This window comes from Chrysochloris asiatica, unplaced genomic scaffold (genome assembly GCF_000296735.1).
Source record: "Chrysochloris asiatica unplaced genomic scaffold, ChrAsi1.0 scaffold00261, whole genome shotgun sequence".
NCBI lineage: Eukaryota > Metazoa > Chordata > Mammalia > Afrosoricida > Chrysochloridae > Chrysochloris > Chrysochloris asiatica.
The window spans coordinates 952868-976992 of record NW_006408779.1 but is presented as its reverse complement, the minus strand read 5'-3'; the positions used below and the strand labels follow the sequence as shown (position 1 = coordinate 976992).

Genomic DNA, 24125 nt, shown 5'->3' with positions numbered 1-24125 from the left:
TGAGGTTGGCCCAGGATCGAACATTGTTTCGTTCTGCTGTGCATGGAGTCGCTATGAGTCGGTTCCGACTCGATGGCACCTGACAACAACAACAACAACCCCTTTTCAGAGCATTTGAATTTGTTTCCATATCATTCTTCTGAATTCCTTCTCCTGCAGATCCAAATCCTGCTCTTCATTTACTGGAAGGTCTGTGTCTGACTCCAGCTCATTTGTCTCAGTTACTCTTCTGGATTTGGATATGTTTTCAGATCTTTTGTTGTGTTTTCTTGGACATTTTCAGTAGTTATGTAGATTTTTAATGCTTAAATGGATGTATGTTGCTGTGTTGTTAAGCTTACTGAGTGTCTCTTGGTGGATATGATCTGGAGATAGGCTTTCCTTTTCATGTGTAATGCCTAGCAGCTGGTATTGGCTCCTGTCCCAATGGTGAGATATTATGGGGTATGATTGTAGCTTGGCTGTATGGCCACGATTGCTGTCTCTTCTTGGGTAACATAGGGAGAAAAAGCTCCTACCCTCAGGAAAAAAGTGTGATCAAAAGGACCAAAAACAGAAGCAATATAAAAGCAAAGACAAAAACCACCATTCAAAAACAAAAATAAAACCATAGCTGACTGACCAGTATCCTTTGCTGCAGAGGTCAGTGTGTGTGCACACTAGAAACCTCCAGCGGCGGGTTTGGTTTTCCACTTGCTCAGGCCCCTCCTCTAGTCACTACCGTGGAGGTACACAGATAGATATTGAGAAGTTAAGAGGAGAAAGATTGTTCACTATTTTTATGTCTGAAGGTCAGTTAGGTATCTGTATGTGGACAGCGTAATTCTTGCAATAGCTGTGTCTGTGTGTAGTAGTTCGTGTTGGCTCTTGACTTTTATGTTGGGGTTTTAGCGTGTTCCTATGGTTTGTCTGTATGGCCAGACCTGCTTTTTTCATCCTGGGTAGGCAGGAGTAAAGGGTCCCGCACAGATCAACTTAAGGGCTGGGACCCAGAGCCAGACATTAAAGGCAGCTGCCAAAGAATCAGCCTGTGGGATCAATGGGGCTCCTACTCTCTGTGCCATGGGAAAACTGTGGACACAATGCTGGACCCTATTGGGGTGTGTGTGCCCACCCACCTGAAGGTGTCCACACTGGGCAGAGAGGGTGCGACAGGAAAGAGGAGGAAAAAAAGTGTAGAATCCCCTACACATCTTTTTTCAAATGTCACTGCTTGGGTTTTAGCACCTTATCACTGTGTCAGTCTGGCTGTGGCCCCTTCCTCTGAACTCAGTGTGGGCAGGAGTGGCCACAGGGAGGGTCCTGCATCCCGATTGATTCTGAAATTGCAATATTTTCCTTTACATCATGATTTTTCCACCGGTGGGTACGGGAAACTTATGCCCTGCTCCTTAGGGTTGATCCAGAGCTCTGGAGCTGCTCCGTGAAAGCATCTTCTCTGGGTTTTCTACACCTCCCCCACAGAGCCTGTACTACCCCATTCTGCTTCTCCCACCTCCAAAACTGGACATCAACAAGTCTTTCTTGATGATATGTCTGAGCAAAACTTTCTCACTGTCCTTGATCTCTTCACAGACTGATATGTTTGCTCTTTTGGAAGTGCATGAACAACATGGTCAGTATTCTTTGTCAGTACCACAACTTGAATCCATCCATTCTTCGGATCATTTTTTTGTTTGTTTGTTTCGCTATCCAAGTTTCACGTGTATATGAGGTGATTGAAAAGCCCCTGGCTTGGACCAAGCCCACCTTAGTCGTGAAAATGACTTCTTTGCTCCTTAAAGCCTTTAATGAGGTCATTTGCAGCACACTTGCCCTGTGGAATACATCGTTTGACTTCTGGACAAATGACTGCTTCCATGGATACAAATTGTTGTTCCAGATCAAATGAAACCCTTGTCCGAGTATTCAGTTCTCCTTTCCATCTACTGATGACAGATAAAGAGGTTGCTATGGAGTCCTGGTGGTGCAGTGGGTTGAGTTCTGGACTGCTATCCCAAATGTTGGTGCTTCAAACCCACCAGTGGTTCTGTGGGAGAAATAATGAGACTGTCTGCTCCCATAAATATTGAGAGTCTCAGAAACCCTAAGGAGCTGTTCTACTGAGCCCTATACTCACTATGAATAATAATCAATTCAATGGCAGTAGGTTTGGTGTCATTTATTAGTTTGGGAATGACTAATGATCTCAGTTATAATCTTGAAATCTGCCTTCCTAGAAGAGTTTCTGAAGTCAACTTTAGTTGTCATTTTCTCTCAACGATGCAACTTCAAGACTCCCTGCTCAGTGTAACAAGATCTCAAACATTCGTAGTCCAAGTGGCATCTCTAACACCTTGAACACTGTCTTATTGTCTATGTCTACCTGAACTGCTGAGCCTTTCCATTGTATCCCCACCCCTGAGTCAAAGAGACAGGACTTAACATGCCCTGACTCCTACTTCAGGGACCTTGGAGGAAGACCGGTGCCCACCACCGTAGGAGTCCTAGAGCGGGGACGCCATTTTGTAGACCTCATTAATAGAATCCACCCCGATGTAGTTTCCGCCACCTCTCATTTCCTCTTCACCCAGAATGAGAATGTCCTTTGCTATCCAATTCCCATCCAAACCCACTGCCATTGAGTTGATTCTGCCTCACTATGACCCTGGAGGAAGAGTGCCCTGAGGGGTTCCAAGGCTGCCATTGTTTTGGGAGCAAACGGCCTCATCTTTCTCCAGAGGAGCAGCTGCTGGGTTCGAACCACCGACCTTTAGGTGAGCAGCCATTCACTTGAACCACAGTCCCAGCAGAGCTCCTTTTGGACCCTGAGTGCACAGGTCTCACTGGTTATCTAACTACCACCCAGACCACTGAGCCCACAGCCACGGAGTGCATTTCCACTCTCATCCCCGCTATAGGACTGAGGACAACTGCCCTCTAGGGTTTCCAGATGCCTCATCTTTCTCCCATGGAGGAGCTGATGGACTCAAACTGCTAACCTTTCTGTTAGCAGCCCAATGCTCAGCCCACAGTGCCACCAGGGCCTCTGCGGCACCAGTGCTGTCGCTGTGAGCTGACTTAGGAACACCCCTCAGTCCACTGCCTCTTTTAAGGGGTCCCTGGTTGTCTCCTCCAAGACCAAGCCTGCTAGCATTTGAAACACTGGTGATTCAGCTTCCAGTCTCATATCAACCTGCCTTGGTCACAGCAGCAGGCGCAGGGTCCCTGGTCATGGTCTGTTTCCTGCCCATCCCCTCCAGCCCTTCTCCTCGTGCCCTGGGAGCCCCCTGCCATTTCTCACCATTGGGGACCTTCCATTCCATGGAAGAAACCAAGAACTGGACGGCGCCATGCTATCACTGCAACCTGCTCTGAAAACAATCACAATACAGGGTCCTGGAGAGAATGGGAGAAAAGGTAGAGCAAAACTCTAAATCATAAAACAAGGCCAGGCTTACTGGGCAGACAGAGGCAGGGGCCCTTGATCACCTTTCAAGCCTGAAACTGAACTCACCCCCCTGGCTCTGACAACAAGCAGGCCAAGAAGGCAAACAGTCCTATCTGAGAGGAACACACTCCTTAAAGCAACCAACTTCAGGAGACACAACAGGGCAGCATTTGCTCAGAAGGACAGACAGACGGGGCAGCAAAGAAGGACAAATGGAAGCAGGAAACACAGGAAGGGAGTGAGGGGAGCACTGGTATGTTATCCGTTCAACAACTCAGTGTTATGAAGTCTTTCTTTTTTTGCAAACTCAAAATGTGTTTATTTAATATATTCATCACCAGAGCTCAAAAGGAGAGTTAATTTAAAAACAAACAAAATGACGGCACAGTTTAAGATACCGAGTCATGTACAGAAATCAAGGAACGGACGGACCATCTAAGGAAAAAAATAGACAACACAGAGAGGGTTTGGACAGATGGGGTCAGGGATCTTGGCTGGAGACTTGATTTGAGTAGGTTTTCGGCAGGTATTTCTTAAAGGCTATGGGGTTTTTCCAGAGCTCAGCAGCGTGTGTGTTCAAAGGTCTATCTATATTGGGCTCTCCCAGCAGCCTCTGGATCGACAGAATGAGGGTCCTGATGTCACAGAGGGTTGGCCACTTGTCGTTCAGGATGTCTAGACAGATGTTACCCTGAGTGTCCACGTTGGGGTGGTAGCAGGGTGTGAGGGTCTTCACTGTGTGAGTGTTGTAAGGGTAGCCACTGAGGAATTCGAGGGAGAGCTTCTACCTCAGGTTTTCGTATACTGCTTCATGCATGGCCCCCACCCACTTGAAAAGGCTGTCTGGTTCAGGAGGGGCAGAAATGCCTGTGTCCACAGACATCATAAGGGTCATCTGCTCCTGCTGTAACCTCTTGCCCACGGAGGCCCGAGCAGTGCCTCCACTGGGCTCAGCCCCTTTCAGGGCATCCTACTGTGGTTGGATCAATGACCGTCAAGAACCAGTAACTTGGAAGACACAACTGCAGCTGCCAGTGCTATGAATTCTTAAAGATAATTTACTCTGTAAAATGTCACTCAAATCACAATGAGAAGTTAATTAACAACAGCAAGACCTGTGGAATAGGCTCTCAGACCGCTGGCTGCCTGGGTGTCTCCTCTTCATGCACTGAGGAGTAAATGGGGCTTCTGCTGAGAGAAAGTGGGTCTGGGGTCACCAAGTCTGTACCTGCATTGGTAAGGGGGCTTTACTTGTCAGTTCCCACTCCATTTGCCCCACATGCACTTTTTCACAGCTTCAAAAGAATGTCCCTCATTGGTATTTCCAGGAGTTTTGCAGAGAGACCTGGGGCCGTATTACATCAAAGCCAATGTGGAAATTCTTCAGGAAGGATAATTTGGCTGATGAGATGCAAACCATCATTGCCCCAAAGCTCTTCATTATGCTGAACATAACTCAGCCCCCAAATGGCAAATTCCACCTCACATGTCTTAATTAAAGGGAAAGGCCCAATGGGGGAAGGCAAAGGTTAAACCCTTGAGAACACAGAAAGTGGCAGAAATGTGTTAGAAAGATTCATCGTGTCTGCTTACTTTATCAGAGGGAGTCCTGGGTTCCCTGTGTCACAGACTGGCCAAACATCTGTAAGGAATTTCCTCCTCCCCCTCTGCCCCTTCTTCTGTCTCCCCCTGTCTCCTTGATCCCCTCCTCCCCTCGAACCTTCTCTCTCTCCTTCCAGACTCTGATCTTCTATGTATTAGTGGGGGGCAGGGGGGATGGGTGGACACTAGAGAGACAGATACTCACCATTTTCGTTTCAGTGGTTATGGAGCTAGGAACAACATGGCCACTTAGATCCAGCAGCAAGATTTCTACTCTTATCGATTTTCCCTGATATTTGGTAGAATATTGTAGCTGATGCAATTTAAATAAGATTTTGAAAAATGAGTGGAGAAGCCGTTTAATCTACTCAATGTGCTCAGTCATACCAATCAATACAGTGTATTCTTGGCTACAGAGATGCCGTAGGATGACCTTACCGATGAGCTGGGGACGGTGCCCAGCTCACGGATGGCAGGTGAGTCTCTGACACATAGCTACAGTGACTTCTAACCACGGAGATGAGCCTGCGGGAAAAGCGGGGTGCCGGTTTGCACCCCACAGATCAGATAGCAGCAATTATGCTGGGCCTCCACAAGACCACATGAAATGGTTTTAATGTCAACCTATGGGTAATTCCCCTCACTGCTCTTTGCATCATATTTGCCCCAAAGCAGTGATGGTTTGGTCCATGGAGATTTGTAGGTCCCTTCTGGTTGTGAAAGAGCCTTGGTGGTGCAGTGGGTTAAGTGCTCAGCAGGTGGGACCCAGCAGCCTATCCAAGGGAGAAAGCTGAGGCTGTCTGTGTCTATACATATGACAGCTTTGCAAATCCTGTGGGGCATGCGCTCTATCGCACAAGCTTCCTATGAATTGGAATCAACTCAATGACTGTGCGTTTGATGTGGTTGGCTGCGTTTAGGAGTGGATGCTGCAAAGTCAAATTCCACAGGGGCCACTAATGAAGTGCTTCTGAGTAAAATAGTCATGGATAAAGACAACCCAAACAATGGAAGCTAGATGGGAAGTGGCTGTAGACGCTCCATGGTGGAAGGTCAACAGGTAGTTATAATAACGTTGGTCACCTTTCCAGTCAATCGGTTGCCCTTAAGGTGATGCCAACTCATGGTACCCCTTTGTGTGCCAGAGTAGAACTGTGCTCCACAGGGTTCTCAGTGGATAATGTTTTCATAAGTAGATTCCACTCATGTTGCCCCCGTGTGTGCCAGAGTAGAACTGTGCCCACAGGGTTCTCAGTGGATGAGTTTTCAGTAGTTGATTCCCAGGCCATTCTTCAAAGGTACTTCTGTGTGGATTGCATCATGCAACTTTTCAGTGAGCAGATTCTATAAAGAGGGATGCTGCTTGTCTGTTGTCAGTAACAACGGTTGAATGCGAGTTTGTAGCTCCTTGTTTTCAGATAGTTTGTGAAAAATAAGAAAGTAAAATTTCTCTGTAGAATATCTAAAATTTCCAATGTGGCCCATTAATTTAAAAATGAGTTCAGCACTCTTTAGGTCAGCTGTTTTCAACCCAGGGGCATTTTGTTCCCTGAGAACCCTGGACAGTGTCTGGAGGCATTTTTGGTTACCCAAAGCATTAACGTCCATGGAGTTATTCTACTGGGATTTCTAGCTAATGAAACTGTGAGAGTATACATTTCTGCTTGTTTTCTCCATTCACTTTGGCACCTCTGTTATAGCAATTCTGGAAGACTAACACAGTTTCCAAAACTGAAACCTTCATGGCAGCATATAGAGCCAAGGAGTGGGTTTGAGCTACTGACTTTTGTGTTAGCAACCAGGTGCTTGTCCACTGCACCACCAGAGCACCACCGGTTATCCCAGCAGCCTACTAGGTTTGTTTCTGAATTAGCTGAAGTTCTGTGCTGTGCATGAAGTCCTCGTGAGAATACTTGAGGAGAACAGCATTTCAGATACAGAACATCTTTGTCCACATGGACGGTGGTTCAGCAACTGGCAATATTCACCTCTCGTCTGTCCGTTTGTCATGCTGTGGTGGCTGGCATGTTGCTGTGATTCTGAAAGCTATACCATGGATATTTTAAATACCACTAGGGTCATCTGTGGTGGACAGGTTTCATCCGAGCTTCCAGACCAGAAAGAAGAAGAGGCAGAGTACGTCAGAATATTTAGTTTCTGAAAGCCTTATGAATAGCAGTGGAACACCGTCAGGTCTAGAATATTGAATATTGAAACATGATGAAGAGCACCAAATATTGTCAGATATAGTGCCAGAAGATGAGCCCCTCAGGCTGGAAAGCACTCAAAATGCCACTGGGGAAAAGCTGCCTCCTCAAAGTAGAGTTGACCATGATGGATGATGAGACTAGAGTAAAGCCCTCAAGACCTTCGTTTTCTGATGGGGCACACGTTAAAATTAAGCAAAACAACTTTAAACATCCATTAATAATCAAAACATGCAATGTATGAAGTATGAATCTAGGAAAACTGGAAATTGTCAAAAACGGAAACATGCATAAACATTGATATCTAAGGCATTAATGATCTGAAATGAATTGGTATTAGCCATTTTGAAAATGACAATCCCGTGATTTACTAGGCCAGAAATGATAAGTTGAACAAGAATGGTATCTCATTTATCATTAAAAAAAAAATTTCAAGATCTGTTTTGAAATACAGTGCTGTCTATGACTGGATAATATCCATACATCTACAGGGAAGCTCTGGTAGCGTAGTGGTTACGAATCAGGCTGCAAACCTCAGGGTCAGCAGTTCGAAACTACCAGCTGCTCCATGAGAGAAAGATGAGGCTTTCTGCTCCCATAAAGATTTACAGCCTTAGAAACCCTGTACAGGGTTGCTGTGAGTCAGAACCGACTCCACGACACTTAATAACTACAACAACAACAAGGTATTTCTATTTCCAACTTTCTGAGGACGCGCCATACTGTTTTCCAGAGTGGGTGGACTATTTTGCATTCCCACCAGCCATGTAGGAGGGTCCCAGTCTCTCCACATCCTTGCCAGTGTTCATTGTCCTCTGCATTTTTTATCTTTGCTGTTATTGCTGGTGTGAGATGATATCTCATTGTTGTTTTGATTTGCATCTCTGTAGCACGGCACTTAACAACAACAACAATGGCTAATAATCGTGAACAGTTCTTCACATGTTTGTCGGCTGCCCAAATGTCTTCCTTGGTGAAATGTCTGTTCATGTCCTGTGCCCATTTTTTATTTGGGTTATTTGTCTTTTTCTTGTAGAGGTCTTGTAGTTTTCTATAGATTTTAGAAATTAGTCCTTTGACTGATAAGTCATTGCAGAATAATTTTTCCCATTCAGTGGGTTCCTTTTTTACTCTTTTGGTGAAATTCTTTGATGTGTATACGTTTCTAATTTTTAGAATGTCCCAATCATCTATTTTGTATTCTTTTCTTTGTAAAATTTTTGCAATGTTTGGTAGTCTGTGTGTGCCCTGGATTAGAACTCTTAATTTGTTCCTATTTTTTCACTGATGACCTTTATAATTGGGGATCCACATTTAGGTCTTTAATCCATGCTGAGTTGGTTTTTGTCCGTGGTGTGAGATAAAGATCTTGTTACAGTCTTTTATATATCAATTTCCAGTTCTGCCAGCACCATCTGTTGAAGAAATTATGTCTTCCCCACTCAATGTACTTTGGCCCTTTGTCAAAGATCAGTTGGCTGTATGTGGATTGGTTTATTTCTGGATTCTGAATTCTGTTCCATTGATCAGTGATTTTTCATTGTACCACCACCAGGCTGTTTTGACCACTACGTTGTTGTTGTCAGGTGCCATCGAGTCAGAACCGACTCATAGCGATCCCATGCACAGCGGAACGAAATAATGTCCGATCCTGGGCCAACCCCACCACCACTGCTACACTTGATACCATTAATGATGCCACCTGGCTGATCCATCTTGTTGGGGGTCTTCCTCTTTTTCTCTGACCCTCCATCTTACCCAGCATGACATCCTTCTCCAGTGACTGTTCTCTCCTGACAATATGTCCAAAGTATGAGAGACGAAGCTTAGCCATCCTGGCCTTCAAGGAGCACTCTGGTTGCACTTCTTCCAAAACAGATCTATTGGTTCTTTTGGCAGTCCATGGCACTTTCAGTATTCTCCTCCAACACCACAACTCAAAGGCATCAATTCTTCTACGGTCTTCCTTATTCACTGTCCAGCTTCCGCATCCATATGAGGTTATTGAAAATATCATGGCTTGGGTCAGGCGCACCTTAATCCTCAAGCTGACATCTCTGCTCTTCAACACTTAAAAAAGTTCCTGTGCAGCAGATTTGCCCAATGCAATACGTCATCTGATCTCTTGACTGCTGTTTCCACGAGTGTTGATAGTTGATGCAAGAAGAATGCAGTCCTTGACAACTTCAATCTTTTCTCAGTTGATAAGAATGTTGTTTATTGGTCCAGTGGTGAGGATTTTTGTATTTCTGACATTGAGATGCAAACCATACCGAAGGCAGTGTTCTTTGATCTTCATCAGTAAATGTTTCAAGTCCTCTTCACTTTCAGCAAGCAAGGTTGTATCATCTGCATATCAAAGGTTGTTAATGAGTCTTCCTCCAATCCTGACGCCACGTTTTTCTTCATAGAACCCAGCTTCTTGTATTATTTGCTCAGCATACAGGTTGAATAAGTATGGTGAAAGAACCCAACGGAATGTGGAAATCATCGGACAATCTCTTTGATATCTCAAGCGAGTAAAGTTTTGCTAAAGGTAATACAAAAATGGCTACAATCATACATTGACAGAGAACTTCCAGAGGTTCGAGCTGGATTCAGAAGGGGTCGGGGAGCAAGAGATATCATTGCTGATGTCCGGTGGATCTTGGTTGAAAGCAGAGAATATCAGAAAGATGTCTACGTATGCTTTATTGACTACGCAAAGGCTTTCAATTGTGTGGATCATGATAAGCTATGGACAACATTGAGAAGTATGAGTATTCCTGAACACTTAATTGTACTTCTGAGGAATCTGTACCTGGACCAAGAGGCAGTTGTTCAAACAGAGCATGGGAACACTGAATGTTTTAAAATTGGGAAAGGTGTGTGACAAGGTTGTGTTCTTTCACCATACTTTGACCACTATAGCCATGTAGTATATTTTGAAATCAGGGAGTGAGAGGTTTCCAACTTTGTTCTTCTTCTTAAGCAGTGCTTTGCTTATCCTGGGTCTTTTTCCTTTCCAGATAAAGTTTGTCATTGTTTTTTCCCTGTCCCTAAAGAATGTCATTGGAATCTGGATTGGTGTTACATTATATGTGTAAATTGCTTTGGGCAGTATTGACATTTTCACAATGTTAAGTCTTCCTATCCAGGAGCATGGTATATGCTTCCATTTTTGTAAGTCTCTTTTGTTTTTTTGTAGTAGTGTTTTGTAGTTTTCTTTGTATCAGTCCTTTGTTTTTCTGGTTACATTTATTCCTAAATATTTTACCCTTTGGGTGGTTATTGTAAATGGTATTGCTTTCCTGATTTCCTTTTCAGCATTGTCAGTATTAATATAGAGGAATCTAACTGAATTTTGTGTTTTGAACTTGTACAAGGTATTGTTTCTTGACATACCGTCTATGTAGTTCAGGGGTAGAGAACCTTTCTTCTGAAAAAATATATAACATCATTCACAGGCCACACAAAATTATCAACTTTAAAATTAGTCTGCTATAATTGGTCAAACATTTAATTAACTCATCCCATTGTGATGGCTGGAACTGCAGTTGCCTTGGCAGGGCCAGACCAAATGATTTCACGGGTCTTACATGGCCCAAGGGCCAGACGTTCCCCACCCTTGATCTAAGTCTCTACACTTTTGAAGGTGATGTTTTCACCTCTCTGACCCCTCACTGAAGAATTCTGTGCTCTTCAGTTTATAGCATGCCAAAATGGCAGTTTGGGCATTCTCAAGGTATTCAAATCATGGTCCTTTACAATGTTCTTTGTGTTTAGAGAGCAAAAAGAAGTCTGAAGGGGTGAGATCAGGCCTGTGGGTAAATGGGGTGAAGTCTCCCAACAACATTCTTGTAGGACAGCCCTTGGTATCCTTGAAGATGAGCAGGTACACTGTCATGATGGAAAAAGAAATGTCTCAGAGCATCTTTCCTGGTCTTTTCTCACCAAGTTTCTTAAACCTTCTTCCTAATAAGCCCCTGTGCTCATCCTTTGTCCTTCAAGACAATCAATCTGTCTTTATGGCCCCTTTGGAATTCCAAAACACAGCCTCATAATCTTCTGAGTCCACTTCTTTGTGAGTTCAAGAGTAAACTGACCCAACAGATTTACTTGGAAACACTTATTTTATAATTGGACCTCTTCTTTTGAAGGCACCTCAGGGAGACTACGACTAGTGTATTACTGAGAGAACTAGTTTGATGCTGTTCATGGATGGCAGGGACATGTTTTGTGTGGAATAAGCTTATACATGTGTAGCAATACTTTTGGACTCACCCTTCTGTTTCTGGAAAATCAGCTATTGAAAACCCTACAGAACATAGATCCACTCTGACACACCTGTGACACCGTGAGTCAGAATCCATGCCATAACAGCTGTTTGCCCTGCTGCATTCAAAGTTGACACATTGGATTTGGACTTGTAAATGCCACTTGGTGTCCTGGGTGCCAAGACTCAGTTGTGAGCGAAGATTCTGCCCTTTCAATATTCTGATCTCAATTAAACAAAAAATAATGCAAAGTGAAGTCCTGGGCTGACACTGTGGGATACAGCACTGGACCACAAAGTCAGTGTAAATTGCAAAGTTGGCAGTTCAAATGCACCAGCCTCTCCTCAGAAATCCTATGAAGGGTCGTTAGTTGTAACTGACTCCAAGGCACTTAACAACGACAACAACAAATGCAAAGTGAGATACAGGCTGTAGCAGGTACCACAATTTGATTAATCAGTTCCTTGTTGCTCTATAACTAGATGGTTTCCCAACAATGGCTCTGGGTGTAGGGTCTTTTTACCCCCAAATTACCATGTTTTGAATGTTTAACTTTCAAATCCTTCTAGATTTTGATTTTTAATTTCCATGTACAATTCAGATTTATTCTTACATCAAATCTCTTAGGAAGTATGGAAATGACATTGATTCTTGACATTTGTTTCCTATAATTATTAGTGTGACAGCTTCTTTCGTGTCCACTTTGTTCTTTTCTGATGTCTCTTCATCTTTGCATTTTATCACTACTAAGAAATAGGTTGGACTTCTGGTGGGCACTGTCAGATAAGTGTAGGACTGCAAGGTTGCTTTGAACCACAAGGTCAGCAGTTCAAACCTACCAGTTGCTCCTCGGAAACCCTGTACTGGGTTTCTGTGAGTCGGAGCCAACTTGACAGCACGTAACAACCACAACAACAACAACAAACAGATAGGGAGTAGGGACTCCACATGAAAAGCACTGGACTGCGAACGACAAGGTCAGTGGTTCGAGTCCAGCGATTGCTCCATGGAACAAGATGAAGATTTCTGCTCCTGCAAAGATTTACAACCTTGGAAACCCTATACAGGGTCACTATGAGTCAGAACCAATTTAACGGTGCTTATCAACAACAAAGATTTACACCCTCGGAAACCCTGTTACAGGGTCGCTATGGGTCGGGCCCGACTCGATGGCACTTAACAACAACAACAACAACATCAACAACAACAATAAGCTGGTTATTTTCTTGTATTTGTTGTTGTTGTTGTTGTTAAGTGCCATCAAGTCACTCCCAACTCATACTGACCCTGTACAGGGTTTCCAAGAGTGGTTGCTGGGTTTGAACTGACGACCTTGCGGTTAACAGTCCGGTGTTTATCCTACAGTGCCGCAGCAGGAATCTTCTGTTTAGATACACATTTGAAATCTTACTTTGTTCCTGTTGTTGGGAAGATGCATAGCAACACATACACCAATTCATCAATTTCTCCATGTGCAATGGAGTGCCGTTGATGGCGCTCTTCAGGTCCCGCAACTGTGCCCATACCCTTGTCTGACTTGTTCCCTCCCCGTGCACACAACCCGCTGCCCCTGAGTGTCCTGTCTAATGTTTCAAGTTTCCGTGTCACTTTGATTCCACACACATAGCTCTTATTTTCAGTATATGCCTGTAGTTCTGTGAGTAAAGAATCTAACTTCTCCAGCACTGTTTTTATGTTTGGAGTCTAGTTTTTTCCTCTTTTTTATTTTACCCTTAAGCAGACTGGGTGGATGGTAAACTGTTGAGAATTAATTTATAAATGAAACAAAACCATTTCTATTCTTTGTTAATGTACAGCAGTGTTTGTCTATAGCTGCAAACAATGTGTTCAACAAATGCAAGGTCTCCGTGTGGTCCAGCTTTGTGCTGATGGGACTTTCTAGGGTTATGCATTTGATAAAACCCACACAGTTCAGAAACAATGAGACATTCACATAACAGCTCTGCAGTGGCGGCCGGGACATCATGCGAATCTCTGGGGCTAATTGCCCAGTAAAGTGAGAGAGTCATAATTGCTACAGACAATTAGACGGAACGGGACCTTGGATGAGGTGGTCAGAAAAACAGGCTCACTGAGGAAGTGGGATTTAACCCAGTTCTTCCGAGATGGATAGGATTTGGGTTAAGGAGCAGAGAGACGCTTTAAGTGCCATGGGCAATAGATGCAGTTTTGTTTTTGTTTGTTACTTTTGGGTAGTTATCTGTGGATTTTGTGAATCTCTTCTCTTTATCCCTGCTGTCTTACATTGTCATTAGGTGACATTCAAGGGCAGCATGGATAGAGTGAACAACACAGTTAATTAAGTGTAATTGGGAACCCTGCGGCGCAGTGGTTAAGTGCTCAGCTGCTAACGCAATGGTCACTGGTGTGACCCCACCCGCCTCTCCATGGGAGACAGATGTGGCGTTCTGTTCCTGGGAAGATGTACAGCCCAAGGAGCCCTCGGGAACAGTTCTAGCTGTTCTCTGGGGTTACTATGAGTCCAGACCAACTCAAGGGCAGGCGGCTGGGTTTGAGTTTATTTGTGGGGATTTTGGTCCTTCAAGGAGGGCTGACCCAGTCATGGCTGTCCATGGCCTCAGTGTTCAGCTGTCTGGAAACACCATCTCTGACACTGAATTTCCAGCTGCATCTGAGGACAGATGAGAAACTGCTCCCATTCTTTATCTTCTGACTCCTCCACTGTGCTTTGCAACAGAAGGGAGAGAAATGAGGGCAGTGGCAAACAAGGCAGAAAGAGAAAGATGAGCTTGCAAAGCAGCAAGCAGGGACTCTCTCCCCCTCCATATCAAACCCACCAGAAAATTCTGTTTGCTCTACCTTTGAAATATCTCCAGATTCCCACCAGTTCTCATCACCTGGTCCAAACCACTGCCATCGCTCACCTGAATGGTTGGAACAACATCCCGACTTGTCTCCTTCTTTATGTTTGCTTCCCCAACCTCGAGGTTTTCATGTCATAGACAAAGCAGCCATTTAGAAACCTCATGTCAGATCGCACCATTCTGTACTGCTATCTGAGTAACAAACCATCGTCCAGACAGTGGCTGAAAACAACCACCACAAAAGGCATTTACTCTTGAATCTGTCACCTGGCCAATGTTGGAGGGGACAGTCAACTGGACTCCATTCTGTATTAGTGGGGGAGGCTGGTAGAGTGGGGGCTGGGAGTATCTGGAGCTCCGTTCTCTGACACGACACATCGTTTTGCTCCTTTTGTGGTTTCTCTGTGTGGTTGGGCTGCCTCACAATATGGTGGCCAAAGAGGTGCCTGTTATGACTGAGTGTGGCGAGCCAATCAGTCCCATTTCCACCCCATGTGTGCTCATTAGAAGCAGGCCGCAAGCCTGGCCCGCAGTCAAAGGAGGAGCTGGATGTAGCCGTGTGGGGCAAGAAGTGGGGCAAGAACTGTGTGGACGTGTTTGAAAACACCACGAATCCATAGTCTCAGAAACTTAAAGTGCCTTCAGCTCCCACTCAGAGTCCTATCCAGATTCCTTATGAGGGGCTACCAAACCCAAACCAAACCCCTTGTCGATGAGTCATTTCAGGCTCATGGTAACCCCATAAGACAGACTAGAACTGCCCCATAGGATTTCCAAGGTTTCAAATCCTTATCGGGGCAGCCTGCCTCATCTTTCAGCCATGGAGCGGCTGGCAGGTTGGAATCACCAGATTTCAGTGAACAGTGGAAGGCCTTGACCGTTTCAGTGGGTTCTATAACATGTTCTGTCTAGCACCACCATTCCCTGCCACATACGCCCACACTTCACACCTCCATCCACTCACATATCCCTTCAAAGGTTATTCCTCAGAATGACCATCACTGTCAGCATTAAACAAAACAGCACCCCAACTCCTGCCCTGTAACCTCTTACCTACTAGTCTTCATGCTCCTGCCAACATGTGAGAGATTTGTATTCTCCACCTGCCCCCTTAGACCATACGTTCCAGCAGGCAGTGCTCACGTCTGCTATTTCCCTACGTGTGTCCTGTGCAAGGCAGAAGTTGTGTCAACATCAGCTGAGTAAAGGGATAAGAGACTGAAGGGTGAGAAGAAAAGACATGGTGGGCACCATATTTAAGCCTGTGGGGGAAGGCGCCTCTCCAGTCAAGACCCCACATCTCACTCCAAGAAGCCCCCGTGGGGTTCAGGGAACCTGTAAAGGCGTAATTGTAAGGTCTGAATACATTTTTGGCAGCAGCAGTATCCTGACGTCACAGCATAGTTTAAGTCAGGTATCCAGAAGAGGAAAAGGATCACGTATATCTTATTGTCCTCCCCTAGTTCACTTTAAGGAGCTCTGGTAGCGTAGTGGTTACGAATCGGGCTGCAAACCGCAAGGTCAGCAGTTCGAAACTACCAGCTGTTCCGCAGGAGAAAGATGAGGCGTTCTGCTCCCATAAAGATTTACAGCCTCGGAAACCCTGTGCAGGGTCGCTATGGGTCGGAACCGACTCGACGGCACACAACAACAAAAAGTTCACTTTAGACTTGAGGTTCCAGCCACCTCAGGAGACAAGAACACAGTGGCCGTATGAGGAGAAACCAAAGATGCTATTTCTGAGTCTTGAGTATTGTGGTGATTTAAGAAGAATTGATGGAGTCCTGGTGTGGTGCTACAGAATAAGCACTGGACTGCCATCCTAAAGGTTGGTGGTTCAAACCCACCAATTGCTCCTTGGAAATCCTATGCAGGGTTGCTGTGAGTCAGAACCGACTTGACAGTACTTAACAACAACAACAGTGCAAATGAGCTGATGCATTTGGTTTATGGTGTTGGAGAAGAATATTAAAGTACCATGGCCCCAGCTGATCTCCTCCCTCCCTGCCTTCCTCGGATGGCGGCTGTTTATGCTGGACGTGTGGCCAGAGACGGGTAAGGATCACGTGGAACCTCGGCTACTTAAGACAGAGCCATTGCCATGCTGCAATGAGTCTCAATGACTGGTAAGACTGAGGAATTCGCAATGACCACCTAAGACAGGCAGCGTCCCTTAAACAATCAATAAATAAGGAGGATTCAGATGCAGACAGTACAGACCCGGTCAGGAGGCCAAGTCCCTGTGGGCCCAAGCGTTGTTGACCGTCCAAACCATAGGCTCTGAGGATCAGACTCTAGCCACCTAGTAGACATAGCAAACTGTCCCTCATCTGATTATTCAGTAATGCTTGTTAGTAATCTCATACATGAGCCCTGGATATCCACAGACAAATGTAAAAACCCTCCCTAAAAGCCGAGACTGTAAATTCCAAAAAGCCAAGTCCCCCGCACATCCAAAAAAAAAGAAGAAGCTAAAGAGGATAGAGAGAAACACTGTTAACTGATGATCTATGGAGGGGATAATAATCAATGTAATGAAACAAGCTATATGAATGGTTGAATGTGAAGCTGATGATGTGCCCTGTAAACTTTCACTCAATGCAAAATAAAAACATTTAATTAAAAAAAAAAGTACCATGGGCTGCCTGAAGAACAAACAAATCTGTGTTGGAAGAAGGACAGCCAGAGTGCTCCTTAGAAGAAAGCATGCAAGACTTCCACTCATGTGCTTTGGACACATTCTCAGGAGAGATCAGTCCTTGGAGAAGGCCATTGAGCTTGGTAAAGTGGAGGGTCAACAGAAAAGAGGAAGACCCCCAATGGGACCGGGCTGTGTTTGTTCCTGTTGTGCATGGGATCAGTAAGAGTTGGAACCGACTCCACAACACCTAACAACAGCAATAACAACAAGAAACTGTAAAATCTGACCATACTTGTGTGCGATTTTCACTGTACAATGTACCAAACATCCTCGTGAGGTACAGCACCTCTACAGGTCACCCGCTGTCATCCTTGTCAAAGAAACCAATTAGCACCTCACCTGAGAGGGAGGAGAAGGCCCCCACAAGGGGACCTTCTGGAGCTGGGCTTTGAAGTATGAGTAAGAGCTCCCAGGCAGCTGTAGTGGGTCTGCAGAGGTGGTACAGTAATGCAGTCTCTTTAAAGACATGAAAATACCTTGGAACTTCTACACCAATGCTTCTGAGCCAAAGGTGAACGTTGCTCAACCCCTTGGAGACTTTATCTCACCTATTCCGAGTGTGTTCTCAGAAGGGGCTAATCCTTGTACAAGGACAGTATGTTTGGTAAAGTAGAAGGTCAGCAAAAAAAGAGGAAGAGTCCAACAAAATGGACGGATACAGAGGCAGTATCAACAGGCTCAAACACAGCAGTTGTGAGGATGGTGCAGAACTGGGCCGTGAGTGCTTCGTTCTCTTGCACATGGGGTTGCTATGAGTTAGAACTGACTTGATGGCACCTAACAGCGACAGGGATACTTTGGTTGTCATGAAAGTGTCAATGCTACTGGCATCTAGTGGGTAGAGACCAGGGTTGATGATCCTACGTCATAGCCTTCTGACAACCAAGATGTCGATAGTGCTGAAGTTGAGAAATGCTAGAGTACAGTTTAGGGTACATGCAGGGGAATGAAGTAGGCATGTGTTATGCAGGACTGAGAAGTTGTTGTTGGGTTCCATGACGCACTGACCCTGATGGATTACAGAAGGAAACGCTGCCCGGCCCCACTTCATCCTCTTCATTGTTGTGTTACAGCCACTGTGTCCATCCATCGCATAAAAGGTCTTCCTGTTTTATTGCTGGTCCTCTGCTTTGTGAAGCCTGATTTCCTTCTCCAGGGACTGGTCCTTTCTGATTCCATTTCCAAAGTACATGAGTTGAAACCTAGTTCTCCTCTCTTCAGACTGTATGTCTTCCAAGGCAAGTGTGTTCATTCTTCTGGCTGTCCAGGGTATTTTCCGTATTCGTCACCAACATCATAGTTCAAATGCATCGACTCTTCCTCAGTCTTCCTTATTCATTGTCCAGATTTCATAGGCATTTGGGGCAACTGAAAAGAACTTGGCTTGAGCCAGACATAGCTTAGTTCTCAAAGTGGCATCTTTGTTTGTGAACATCAAGGTATATCCAGAGATGAGAAAATCAGATGCTTGTATGGGTGAGGAAGGTGATATCCACAGGGCAGGTGGGCCAGGTGGGGGCTGTGGCAAACTTGTGAGCACTCGTCCTATGTAAACGGTGCAGACAGATGGAAACGGCTTCACAGATTTGTCAGATCCTACAGCTTTCTTTTCCATGAAGCCTAAACCCAAGAGTTTGATGTGAAATCTTCTGTTTTACAAATATTGGCATTAAAAATTGCTCATAAGTTTAACACCATGCAGAATCAAACGAAGCATGTTTCGGAGCCAGATTCTGTTTACGGGCCTCTAGTTGTCGGTGTCTGCAGTGGACGGTGGGCAGCGTGTTGGGTGGGGAGCTAGCACAAACCAGTGGAGGTCATTTCCACTACGACAGAGCCAGTCATCATGTTAGGAACACCACAGTTACCTCTGCGAGTAGCCGGGGACCAACCGGCTGAACGATTATTGTCCAGTCCATTGTAACGTACGGTGCCCCCATGTGTGTCAGAGTGAACTGAGACCATTGGCTTGTCAATGGAAGCAGATTGCCAGACCTTTCTTCTAAATGCCTCTAGGAAGACTTACACCTCTTAGCTTGGGACAGCAGTTGAGCACTTCGTTACCCTCATCACTGAGGGACTCCCTAGTGAAGAAGCAGCCCCAGACAAAAGCCCCTGTCACTGAGTGGATTCCAACTTATAGCGCCCCCCCCCATAGGCCAGAGGAGACTACCCTCAGGGCTTCCAAGGCTGTACAACTTTTCAGGAGCTGACTGCCTCATCCTCTCCTTCGGAGTGGCTGGTGGGTTCAAACTGCCAGCCTTTTGGTTTGCAGCCCAGGACCATACCTCTGTCACTCTTCAGAAGTCCCCTGGCCAGGTGAAGACAATCTGTGAGTTTAAAAATGAGGATTTCAAATAAAGAAGGGTTGGAAATCCGCTCTTTCCTATCCCCTCGGGCCAGAGGTGCAGTGCAGGGAGAGAGAGCTGAGTGTGCTCTTTGAAAGGGCCCCCGAGACTCTCTGAGCGGGTGGAGGGGCCAGGTGTTCGGGCTGTGAGGCAGCCGGCTTCCAGGGCTCCCCGGTGAGGCTCTGGGAGAAAGAATTTCTAGACAAAATGGAGCGGACTGCACGTTAATTATAATTACTCACCTTAAAAGGATAGAAATATGTACTTCTCACTCAGGAACCAGATTTGTTGGCAAATGGCTAGAAATCAAGACCAATATTATCAGATGTGAATTGCTGTCTTTTGATGATGCTTTAAAGCAAACACAGCTTATTTTCTCTCTGGTTTTAGGAAGATATTTGTGCTGATGGGTTCCCCCGCCTGGCTTCTCATCACGCTGTGTTCTTTATGGTCGGTGTCTGTGTTCTGCTTTGATGACAGGATGAAGTGGGGGCTCTCTGGGAGGGCCTTCTCTCCCACCCCCACCCAGGAACTTCAGTGGACAGCTGCCTCTCCAGCAGCCCCCCTCCCGCTCTCTCCCGCCCTCTCTCTAAAGGGCTCTACAAAAGGGATGCAGCCATTGAGACGGCGTAATGGAGCTGGTGGAGAGTCGCTGACAAGCTGGATTCAGCCAGTGATCAGAAAAGAATATCATTTCCTGATTGAAAAGGGCGGAGGGGCGGGAGGAGGGCCAGAGGACTCAAGTGGGACCCCTGTCTGCAGTGTTAAAGAGAGGTCTTCTTTCTTTAACTCTCTAAGCTCAGCTTTTGAAAAAATCCTCTCTGCTCATTGAAAATATATGCAAGGCTTTTAAGGTTGCTGTATTGTAGATTTCCCTTCCAGTGATACTTTGCATCCACCCATCCACCCTCTCCATGTGGACATCGTTCAGTTAATTAGACTGTAAGTCGCTGCAGAAAGAATGTGTCCTCGCGGCTGACCAATCTTACCAGTGCAGGTGGTTGGAAGAGAGGGCTGGAGACCCTGGGCCACTCGCTTTAGCTGCCCTGTCTCCAGCTCCCTGTGACTGGGCACACATGCCTCTGTCTTGTTCTTCCCAGTTTTAACCTTCAAGTTACCCACGCAGGGAAATGCATACCGTTCTCATCAAAGATACTAGCATGCAGGTAGTCTAGCTCAGAGGCTGCTAACCAGTCCATCCTCCAAAACTCACTACCATCTAGTTGATTCTGATCATGGCAACCCTGTATAGGGTTTCTGAGCCTGTGATTATGGGAAAAGACATCCTCATCTTTCTCCCAAGGAGTGGCTGGTGAACTTGAACCTCAAATCTTACAGCTAGCACCCTGTGTCTCTCAGTGGCTATCCCTTGGTTCCTGTTATCACACCTCCTTTTACTCAGATCTGCCAGATCTAACCTCTCATAAGAACTCTGTGATCCCATTGGCCCATCACCCCTGGATAATCCAACATGATCTCTGATCCCTAAATCCTACATGCAATCCAGTCTGCAAAGCACATTTTTCCACGTGCAGGATTGTGGGGTTGGGAGGCGGATGTTTTTAGGAGGCTGTTATGTGTCCTACCATACTAGGATAAGGAATATTAGGTGCGCTTGGTGTCTCTGCCAACTTATATCCTAAACAGATAACTCCATTGATCAGGGTCCTGGCATGGAGACAATGAATACTTTCAAGAGTGAATTTATTTCAGTTTAGAATTTTTCTCTCCTGAAACCATGTTTTCAGTCATGGAAGGCAATGTGAATGAAATAAGAGATTTTTTTTTTTTTCTCCTTTTGGTATGGTAATACGGATTTTGACACAATTGGTGGGACACATGTGTCCCGAGGAGTCTCTGGTGGGCTGAGGTTGGTGCGCCCATTTCTTCATATTCAGTTCTATAAGTGCCCACCAGATGGCAGCACACACTGAAGGTGGGATAGCAGCTTCCCATTAGAGTCCAGAAGTGGCAATGTGAGTGGGCACTTGGTGTGCCCTGGTGCATGTAAGTATATACACAAGATGATTTAAGTGAAGGCGTTCCTTGGAGAGGTGTGGACAGGAATCAGTACATAGAAGGGATCACGAGGGACATGGAAGTCAGCAATCACAGGAAGCTGTGATGATTAGTCCCTATGACTGAGGAGAGCCCACTGAGACCTGGCTGTTGAATCTGCCTGACGGAGAGAAAACTTGGAGGATTCAACCTGGTGTGGACCACAGAGAGGGAGACAAATACCTCCGGCCATTTCTCCCCTAGCCCAGCCACAGGCTGACCAAACCTCACCATAAACCTGCAGGGACCCTGAAATCTGAGGGCAGCTTCCTGAGGCCACAGCAGGCCAGGGAGTGATAAGGGGGCAGGAGACGCAACAAGACAAGAAGCAATACAATTGTTGTTAGGTGGCCTTGAGTCAGTTCCAACTCACAGCAACTCCATATACAACAGAATGAAACAATGGCTGGTCCGGTATCATCCTCACAATCTTTGCTGTGTTTGAGCCATCATTTCAGCCACTGTGTCAGTCTATCACATTGAGTGTCTTCCTCTTTTTAGCCGACCCTCCACTTTACCAAACATGATGTCCTTCTCCAGGAACCGGTCCCTCCTGATCACATGTCAGTGAATGGGCACAAAAGAGCTGTGTTCTGCTGTCTGAGCTTCTCAGTCTTAAATAAGAAGGGAGATGAGCAAATGTTGTTGTCGTTGTTCAGTGCCATCCAATCAGTTCCAACTCTTAGGAACCCTGTATAGGGTTTCCAAGAAGCAACTGGTGAGTTTGAACTGCCAACCTTTCGGTTCAAACAGATCTTGCAGTCCAGTGCATAAACCCAGAGCACCACACAGCAATTGTTAGAGGAGTGTTAAAGACACGTTAGCACTCAACTGTAATTTTCTCCCCAGCCTAACAGAACGATTGAGAAGTCCTATTGAAAAGGGCTTTACAAATCTTTCTTGGCAATTCCATGTTGTTCTGTGGTCTTTCTGTAGACAACCTAAACACCCCTTGTCTACCTGGTGTTATGTTCCATGAAAACAGACAGTTCTCATCTGGCTACCTCCACCTTTAACTGTATGTCTGTGGTTCCCAAAGTCACAGAACCAACCTTAACCACCTCCCAGGGTTCAGCATCAAGGACATTTCACAGAAACTGGAAACCCATTCTTCTTATTGGTAAGTGCCTTTGATTTGGTACTGACCACAGAAGAAAACACCACCCAGTCCTGTGATAATATCATAATCATTGCTACACTTGAGGCCGTTACTGCTACCAATGTGCCAATCCATCTCATTGGGAATCTTCCTCTTTTCACGGATCCTACACTTTATCAAACAGAATGTCCTTCCCCAGGGATTGGTCCCTCCAGATAATATGTCCAAAGTCTGAGAAACTCTGGCCATCCTAAAATCTGAGGAGCACTCTGGCTGCACTTGGTCCAACACAGAGTTCTTTGTTTTTCTGGCAACCCATGGTACTTTCAGTATTCTCCTCCAACACCATAACTCACAAGCATCAATTCTTCTACGGTCTTCCTTATTCACTGACCAACTTTCAGATGCATATGAGGTTACTGAAAATACCATGGCTTGGGTCAGGCACACCTTAGTCCTCAAGCTCAAGAGCAAAGGCTCTTCATACTTTAAAAAGGTTTTGTGCAGCAGATTTGCCTAATGCAATACGTCGTTTGATTTCTTGACTGCTGCTTTCATGAATGTTGATGGTTGATCTGTAGAACAAAGTCTTTGACGACTTCAATCTTTCCCCCATTTATTTGGATGTTATTTTTCGGCCCATTGGATTTTTGTTTTCTTTAATTTGAGGTGCAATGGATACCGAAGGCTGTGGTGTTAGGTCTTCATCAGTAGGTATTTTATGTTCTCTATGCTTTCAGCAAGCAAGGGTGTATCCTCTGCATATCACAGGTTGTTAATGAGTCTTCCTCCAAGTCTGATGTCATGTTCTTCTTCATATAATCCAGTATCTTGGATTATTTGTCAGCATATAAACTGAATTAGTATGGTGAAAGTATACAACTCTGGCACACACCTTTCCTCATTTTAATCCATTCGGTGTCTGTTAGTCCTGCTCAAACAACTGCTTCTTGGTCTATGTACAGGTTCTTCATGAGCACACTTCCCTCACTTCCGGAATACTCACTCTCGACTATGCTGCCTGTAGCTTGTCATGATCCACACAATTGAGAACGTTTGCATAGTCAGTAAAGAACAGGTAAACATCTTTCTGACATGCTCTGCTTTCATCCAAGATCTATCTGACATCAGCAATGATATCCCTTGATTCATGTCCTTGTCTGAATCTGGCCTGAACCTCTTGCAGCTCCTTGTCAATGTACTACAGCTGTTATTGAATTATATTTAGCAATATTAATGATATTGTTTGATGATTTCCACATTCCATTGGGTCACCTCTCTTTGGAATGGACACAAATATGGATTTCTTCCAGTTAATTGGCCAGATAACTGCCTTCCAAATTTCTTGGCAAAATGAGTGAAAGCCTCCAGTGTTGTATCAGTTTGCTGAACAATTTCAATTTGTATTCCATCAGGTCCTGGAGCCTTGTTCTTTGTTGGTGCCTTCAGTACACCTTAGACTTCTTCCTTCAAGATCATTGGATCTTGATATGCTACCTCTTGAAATGGTTGAATATCTACCATTTCTTGGTACAGTGACTCTGTGTATTACTTCCATCTCTCTTTTTTTTTTTTTTT

General features: G+C 45.2%; 1 protein-coding gene and 1 pseudogene across 1 annotated transcript in view; one reads left to right on the top strand and one right to left on the bottom strand.

Moving 5' to 3' along the window:
• The window catches only part of TMEM132D (transmembrane protein 132D), a 745873-nt gene that overhangs the window by 173231 nt on the left and 548517 nt on the right, over nt 1-24125 (top strand). The gene's annotated exons all lie outside the window — the stretch shown is intronic.
• Nucleotides 3912-4385, bottom strand: LOC102831182 (annotated as a pseudogene).